Here is an 8,910-nt window from a genome sequence, read left to right as displayed (position 1 = left end):
CTTGCTAGGTAGAAATTTGGCCAAGTGTCATCACCCTACAACACTTTGACTTGGACAATTAGCTTCTTAAGTAAACTTTACCATTTAACAAAACATTAGCCCTTTTGTCTTGAGCTCTTGGCTAAACCTCTTGAGAGGAAAAACTTCACAAAAACCCTAAGTCTAGTTCTTGGAAAATTAGTGCAAGATTCAAGAGGAAGTTCAACTATATTCTACCCAACCTTGGCTTGCTACTTGAGAGGTGATTCTTGGAGTTCTTGGTGCAACTTGCAAAGCTTGAGGAGTTTGAGGTAAACCTCAAATCATGAATTTTAATGCTTTAAATTAGTAGGGTATGCATGTAATTAAGGTGCTTAGATAACCTAGATACTTGGGTTGTTGATGGCTTGGCTTGGGTTCTTGTTTTTGAAGCTTGGATCATGGGTTTATGTTTATGTCTTCTATGTGTTTGATGTATGGTTAGGTGGATTAGGTGATGATTTCTTTAGGTTTTCTTGGTTGTGTTAGCATGAGAATCATGGTTAAAGTAAGCTTAGTTAACTTGGTACACATGAAGTAAAAATTGAACAATCACAAGTTGGAATTTATGCTTGGGCTGGCCGAATTTTTTAGCTTCAATTTTGTGAGGATTTTTGTGTTGTTTTGGTGGGATTTGTGCTCAAGGAACTTGGTTTAACCTTACCTAGAAGTGGATGTTATGTATGTGTGTTTGAGTAGTAGTTTTGTTGGAGTAAAGTTAAGAAAACTAGGTGGAAATTTTCTGTTTTGGTTGCTTGCTGGCCGCCTGTTATGCTGTTGCAATTTCCAATTTTTCTAGCTTACTTTATGATGTATCTTGGTGAGTTTTTGCTTGGGAAACTTGGTACTTCATTAGTCTTGATGTATGTGTTGAGTTAGAGCAATTTGAAGAAAGTTTAATTGGTGAAACTAGAAGCCAAAGTGGACTGAAATTATGTTTCCAAATGTATGCATGCTGACCAGTTTTCTTGAGTTTATTTCTCTTCAATTCTTGGTTTGTTTTGATGAAAGTTTGGCTCAAACTTGTGCTAGACCTCTTGTGGACTGATTTGTATCGAAAACCATGCATTTAACTTGAAGAAAACTTGAGTTTTGATTGGCTTTTGAGTTGAATTTCCTGATTTTCGGGTGTGGAACAGGGCTGCTGTTTTGGCCTTGTTTCGCCTTCAATTCGTGATAGGTTGGACTTGAAATCACTTGTACTATTTGTCAATACATAATAGTAGAGTTGTGCGTCGATTTGGTCGTAAACCGATTACTAAAAGGGAGTGAAAAGTAGCTATCTTTCACTGTCAAAAACTGGAAGTTTCCAACAATTGGACCCTTTTCATGTATATATTGTTGCTCTTAGTTTTTTATCAGAGAAACATTCTTTTCAAGCCACACCTTGCTTGAATCATAAACCTAACATGTCTTGGTGATGTCCTTGAACTTGCACCTTCACGTAGGTTTTAAAACTTATGTCCTTTTGAAATTTCTTTTGAGTCATTAGTCGCTTCGAAGTCGAGTCGCTCTAGTAGCTCTCTCGATCATTCATTCCTTTGTTTAGTTACTCTAGTTGGAATCTTAAAATTTCATACTTGCTTGAATATAGGTTTTGATGTGGAAAACGAGGAGAATCTTGGTGGGACCATTTGATTTACTCTGCTTTGTCGGTGAGTGTTCCAATGCATGTTATTTGTTTATGCATGACTTGAGAGAAAATACTATTATTTGTTTAAGTGCTCTCCTTTGAATGACATGCTAATAAGTGAATGACTGTTGTGATTTTCTTGTCTTGTTAATTTGCTATGAGTGCATGTTTACATTGAATGAATGCATGATAAATGTGCAAGAATATAGGTCGATGTGTACTTTACCACATCGGCTGAACTGAGTTTAACCCTATGCTAGCACCCTATCCGACACCCGTCATTTCCGAGGTCGGATCAGCTAGACAATTTTGGGTTTATAACTTACCAATGTTAAGTGTAAAGCTCAAAACCTTTTGCCGAAAGGCCTTGAGTACAATGTTTAATGTTTAATGTTAAATGAGAGGATTGTTGATCTTTCAGAGGGCATAAGGTGAATGTTAAATGAGGGGATTGTTGATCTTTCGGAGGACATAAGGTGGGAGTTTGGAGGTTATAAGGTGGTAAAATGTAGGGGATTGTTTATTGGCAGTTATAAGGTGAATGTTGCTCCCTGTGAGCCCCGTATCCTTTTAATGTTTAAATTATTATTCATCCTTGTATTTACTTAAACGAATGATTGAATGCAAGCATGAATGTTATTGTTTATCAAGTATTTTACATTGAAAGATTCCTATTACAAGTAATTGCTCTACTACCAGTTTCTAAAGTTGAGTATCGATTTACTTGAACCTATATTATTTGGGAAAACGTGCTTACATGTTAAATTGTGTTATTATCTTATTTTGCCTGTTTAGCTGGAATGCTTACTGGGAGTAAGCTCATCCCACGTTTTATTTTTCTTAATAGGATTCGGATCCGAGAGTGCTCAAGAATACTGTTGGAATGTTTTGAGAGACTTTAAGTTTTATTTTAGTAGAAATGACTGTAGTGTATATATTTTTGGGTTGTAATTAAGATAGATACCGAATGATGAATCTTTTATACGCGAACCTATGTAATAGCTTTTGGATGTATGTAAATGTTATTTTGAGGTGCAATGAATATTATTTTGATTAGTTTAGAAATTTTAAGTAATTCTTGGTATGGATTGTAGTGAATCCTGACGAGAGTTGGGCAGGCGGTCCGCTGACCCCTCTGGTTCGCCTTTGGGGAAAGTGGGGCTGTCACAATAATGAATATTAGATTTATTATGACAATGAAAGCTACTAATTTTTGGTTAAATGACAGTATAGTAGGAAATTGTATTCAACAAAGAATGTGTGTTAATATTGTATGAATGTGTAATAATGAATGCTATTGTTGAAATAGAAAATGAATGAATGTTCTGTAATTGGATGCATATGTTTTTCCTTAGTAAATCTAGTATTCAAATCATATAGAGTAAAATCAGATGGATATTATATTGATAGTGATGCAGTTAATGCATCTGATAGTTATAGCAATCAATTGTACAAGCTAATTTAATCTTCAATGTTACTCTAGGAGTAGTTTATTTTCAACTTATATATAGAGAACATATTATGATTCATTGAACATACTAAGGCAACACAGTGAATCTTAATATATTGAAAAAAATAAGAGTTTAAACAATGAAGTAATAATACAGGCAGACAAAAGTAGTTTTAAAAGTGCTTGCATTGTCACTTAGTTCTCAAGATGTTTTTTGCTTTTCTTGTAAGTGGCTGATTTTGCATTCTTGTCAAAAGGTTCTTTACTCTTATTATTAGCATTAATATTTAGATCAGCAGTTGCTTGGTCATCGATAGAGTGCAGATCATAGAGTGAATTTGAGTTAGGATATGAGTATGAATTTGAGTTGTTTTTGCATAAGTGTTGGTTAGTATAATCTATGAGAGCTGTTTAGTAGTGTATGCTTTTATAATAGTAGTTTTCTTTTGTGGCTAACCTTGTGTGCTTGTTGATGAAGTTTGCAAGTTTGTTGTTTAGAGCAACACTTTGGAGTATTTATTCAGTTGAGTGAGTTTCTTCTATTAAATTATAACTGGGGGGAAGCCTATGCTAAACGCGGGAGTTTTAACCTATGTGATAAAATATTTATTCAAATAAATTTATAAAAAAGATAGTAGAATTAGAACTGCATGACAATTGGTTTAATTGAATCAGTTGAAGTGCATGAAATTATAAGTAAATTGGCCAAATTAACAAACTTATAAAGGAAAACAAATTTATAAGTAAAAGAAATAGGATTGTAGTAGATAATCATACCATACCACAACAACAATAATAAAAACATCATTACCTTTGTTACTATACCATTATAATACAAACATAGCCATATCCAATCAACAATTAATATGTATTAACTATAAGGTCAAATTTACATTCTTCCTTGGTCATGAAATTGCAGTCAATAGATAATCTTTAGTCACAGTTTAACCACCTGCAATCATGAACATCAGATTTTGGAAATATAGTTAGAAAATGTAAGAAGGTTCCTATAGATTTCCATATGTATGTATCATGTATTTCATAACGAAATTTCCATATTCATACAATAGCCATTGAGAAAATATTGTAGTAGAAAACTCACAATTTTTATTGTATCAGCTAAACATCCAAAACTCCAGAAAGAGAGAAAGTAAATGAGCAAACCTATCCAAACACCTACAACAAATGATTGAGCACAAGCACTTGATGCAACATTCTTTAGTATTGAAAGCCTCTATTATTGTCAAGTTAAAGAGCACTACAATTATACCTGTAACGGATCGGCAATATGAACCAAAACCAATCATGTTCATTATTAAGTGCTTCTTGGACCAATCATCTTTAGCATTAAGGCCCTCTATTATTGTAGTTATAAAAGCTATCCAACAATTATAAAAGAAGATGAAGAGCGTTGCAATTACAATTGTGAGTGGTTTAAACACCACTTAAAAAACTTGATAATCAAGTGGAATATAAGCCAATTGCAAATGGGAGGACACAATAGTCAAACCCAACTATACATTATAATGTTGTATATTTGGCTTAATCACTTGTATTTGATTTTTTCCCTACCTAAATTGTCCCCAACGATGACAGATGAAAAATTTTCCAACAGTCACTTACAAACTCCTTTATATATATATATATATATATATATATATATATATATATATATATATATATATAGGAAACTGGCAAATCATTTTACACTCTAGAGTGAGTATACAGGCATTTATATTGTGGAGTAAAACAAACATATTAAAATTTAAGTAATGTGTACAACTTACATTGTCATATGCTTGTTGAGAGAGAGAGTCTATTGGATAAGTTTGTTAACATCGAGGTTGAAGATCATACAGTTCATTTTTCTAATTGATTCAGAGAGTTTGATTGTAAAGTGTGATTTGGACATTTAAAAGATTAGATTTCTATTTGATAAGTTATGGAATATGAGCAAAAAAATATAGTTATTGCTTTCTGAATCTGGACAACTTTTGAGATCATAAATAAAAGAGAAAAAACATATGATATTTAAAAAGAAAAAGTATTTACCATTGAAGCAAACCATCGAGTAAAAATTTTTACATACATACACACCCATACATACATAGTTAAACATGGAAAAATTGATCAAAGAATGGTCAATCGTAAAATCATTCATTGTGAACAATAAAACTAAAATTTATAGTTCAACAGTGATTAAACAATTGCCAACATGCTTTCATATCTATATTGACAGCTAATTACTACAAGGTGTGACAACCCCACCTCCCCCTAGGGCGTAACCCAAGATTTGGTAGATCGACTGCCTAACTCTCGTCAGGACTTACTCACGAATCTCAGAAAAATAATTACAATTCCCAAACTCCAAAACAGTGAAGAAATAAGTTAGTTTGCTAGTTTCTTGACTAGATCCTGAGACATTAACATACATCAAGAAATATGCTTTTCATGTGAGTGAAAGACATGAAATTTTGGAAAAGCTTTACCCCAAGATTCATCTTTCAAAAGGGATTCAAAGATTTCTAGTAACTTGCAGCAAAACAAGAGCCAAAATCTGGAAAAGAAAGGTCATCTCTAGTTTGGTCCAAGTTGAGAAATTTCCAACTATAAAACAAGTTTCTACTACCAGTTTCTTCTTTAATCCAACCTCAACCAAACATACATCAAAAGCCCTCTAAAATATATGAAAAGAAATGAAGTTTCCAAATCATGTTACCTTTAAAACAAGCTGGAAGTTAAGGTCAACTAGGCTAGAAATGGAAGTAAGACTCAAGCTTTCTCTTAGCTTTCTCTCTCTAGTTCCTCTCAGCTAGTGTGGAGGCAAGACGAGAAATTTCTTGGCTTTCTCTCCAATTTTCCCTCTGCTGGAGTGGAGGCAAGACAAGGGAAGACTTTGGCTAATTTCTTCTCTCTTTCTCTCTCTCTCTCTCTCTCTCTCGATTGAGCTAAAGGAAAAGATCAAGAAGGGTCTCTCAACTCTCTCCTCTCCCTCTCGGCTAGAACAAGAAGTAGGGAAAATGGAATTGACTTGGTTTTCCAAGAAAAAGAAAAGCTAATTAATTTGGAATCTTGATCAAAACTTTAGTTGCCCATTAGACAAATGGCACAAATACAAATGAAATATATCTAATTTTCCAAAATATCTTTGGCCACATCACATCTCTAAGTACAAAATATCTCTTATTGTCACAAAATATCCCTTTTGCACACAAATTCCTCTTTGTCACTCAATTTATGCCACACGTGCTACTAGTTGGACTAAGTAGTGTGACGCCCCCACTTCTCCCAAGGGCGAATCCGAGGGTATCCGCGGGACGCCTGCCCAACTCTCGCCAGAACTCAAGACAATTCAATTCAAACTTAAAGATACATACCCAATAATACAAGTCTAAAATGAAGGAAAGTCACTTCCTTAACTGAATATCCAAATCTTACATCGTTCTCAAAAGATACATCAAGACCCAAAATACAACCATTAAAAATCGACTAAACATTTACAACTCAGATTCCAATCAAAAGTATAACCTAGTCGGCTTTTTCAAAATCTTCCAATCCAACCTGTTAAGGAAAACAAACTAATGGGATGAGCCAATACTCAGTGAGGCCAAGAAACACACATGCAAGCACGTAATCCAAGGAGCATTCACAATTTAGCAAGTAAAATAGTAGTATTCAGGTAATTAACAAATCGAGTGAGAAAAGTAAATAGAAACAATTCAAAAATATGGGAGCTCTCGGGAGCTAAGTTCCACTTGTTTTGCCACTGCTCGATCAATTACCTCCCCGCGATGACACTCCGTCAACCAGATCGGTATTTAGTCCGTAGAAACTTCACTTACTTGTTCCTCGTTCACCATTACATACTCCAGCGCTGGGCCCGTTCTTCTTTTATATAAGGCGATACTACTCGAGTATGCCAAGCGAGATCTATCCAATAGATCACGCTTATACACTTTTTCTATGACTCACCAAGCTTCTCGACCAAGCTCATGCTAGCTCGAGTCGCAAGGTCGGCCGATGAGATTTTGGCGTCACCATTATTATCACTGAAAGTTGAGGAGATTCACTCCAATCGTCTTATACAATCATAGCATAAATAATCACTGAAACACTTCACTTAAATATTCACTTCAAGTAATTCACTTTAAGTAATTTAAATACACTTCACTTAAATGAGAACTAGTACAATAAAGTACACACTCGATTCGATATTTTCAAAATACCCAATTACTAATAACAATTAAGCACGTAACACTTATTCACACACTTGACACTCACCAATCAAAAACAAGGAAGTAGTGCCCAATCAAGTGTTTAGGCTTCCGCTATGAGGTCCTCTTGAAGGTCCCCTTGAATGCCTGAGCAAATAATACTTTACGATCACACACCATCACTTATAAGTCTCTTGTTAACAAAAGAGATCGTACACTTGTACAATCTAAGAAAATGTCATGGAGTAGAGCTTCACTTGCTCAAAATTCAAGATTCAAAAGTGGTGTTTAGTAATGCAAGGAAAAACTGATTTCCTTCATAAAGGCAAGTCTAAAATTGTCATTCAATATCGGAGGGTAGTGAAGAGTTTCTTAAAACTCAATTCCCTTCAAGTTCAAAAATTTCAGTTTTAAGGAGTAATCTTTGAAAAATCATGTCTTACACTCTGTAGATCCAAAATTGGAAAACTTAGCACCGTTGGAAACTTGTTTCAAAGTACTAAAAGTTCCTAGAAGACACTTTTCTAAGATTCTAAATGGAAGACACTCAAATTTTGGCTTAAAGTGGCTGACTTGGACTCCCACGGCAGTTTCGGTCTTAGTTTTTGGTAAATTTTGGAAATTCAGCAAAATTTACAGAAAGTGAACTAACCTCTAAAATTCACAGAACTATTAGGGTTCCAAGCAAAGTTTTAAACACAACAAATGGAACTAGAATCGGAGTTTTGAGCGTCCAGATATAGCAGCTCAAAGTTAACTAAAAATAAGGATTAATTGAACATTTTCCAGATTTGGAAGAACAACTTTGGCACATCATTTGTATATCGAAATGATCTTAGAATGACACCAAAATTGGTAAAATAAAACTTCCACATGAGGGCTATTCCTCTATCAAATTTCATTTGAAAATTCGCATGGGAAGGTAGTTAACAAAACTACCAAAGTTCAAGAAAGTTTCAAGGCAAATTTGCCTTCTTGCTTTCTTTTTCTTTTTCAAACACTTTGCCCAAAGAAATCAACTCCCATTTGACTCATTTGTGAAACAAAGGTCTAAAAAACATCCAATGTACATTTGGTCGGTGATTGACATCAGAATTTTTAAAACAACAAGTCCTAAGTCAAGCTAGGCCATTCGGCTAGACAAAATTAGGGTTTTCCAGATTTGGCACAGTTTGGAAATTGGACTATATCTCACTCAATACAACTTAGAATTGAACATGGTTAGTGGCATTGGAAACTAAATTCAAAAGGCTACATTTCATCAGAGAGAGTCGTTTTGAAATTCAGTTTGTAAATAGAGAAAATGGAGCCACAAGTTGCAACTTCTACAATTTTCTCGATTGCACTGACAGAACAGGGCAGTCGACTTTGATCAGTCACTACAGATGACTCACTTTGAATTAAAAGGTGCATGACACACCTTAGAAAACTACGGATGTCTAATTTCAAATGCCATAAATGGCACTTGATTTCGATGTCTGAGCAGAGAGTTACGATCATTCAAAGTTGCACTGTCCAGCACACCTGGACAGTGTTTTTTCCAGATTTGAAGATTTTTGAAATTCCAACTTTTACCCAACCAAATCAAATGATTT

This window comes from Coffea arabica, chromosome 6e (genome assembly GCF_036785885.1).
Source record: "Coffea arabica cultivar ET-39 chromosome 6e, Coffea Arabica ET-39 HiFi, whole genome shotgun sequence".
Taxonomy (NCBI): Eukaryota; Viridiplantae; Streptophyta; class Magnoliopsida; order Gentianales; family Rubiaceae; genus Coffea; species Coffea arabica.
The sequence above is the reverse complement of the archived record's forward strand: the minus strand, read 5'-3'. Positions refer to the sequence as shown.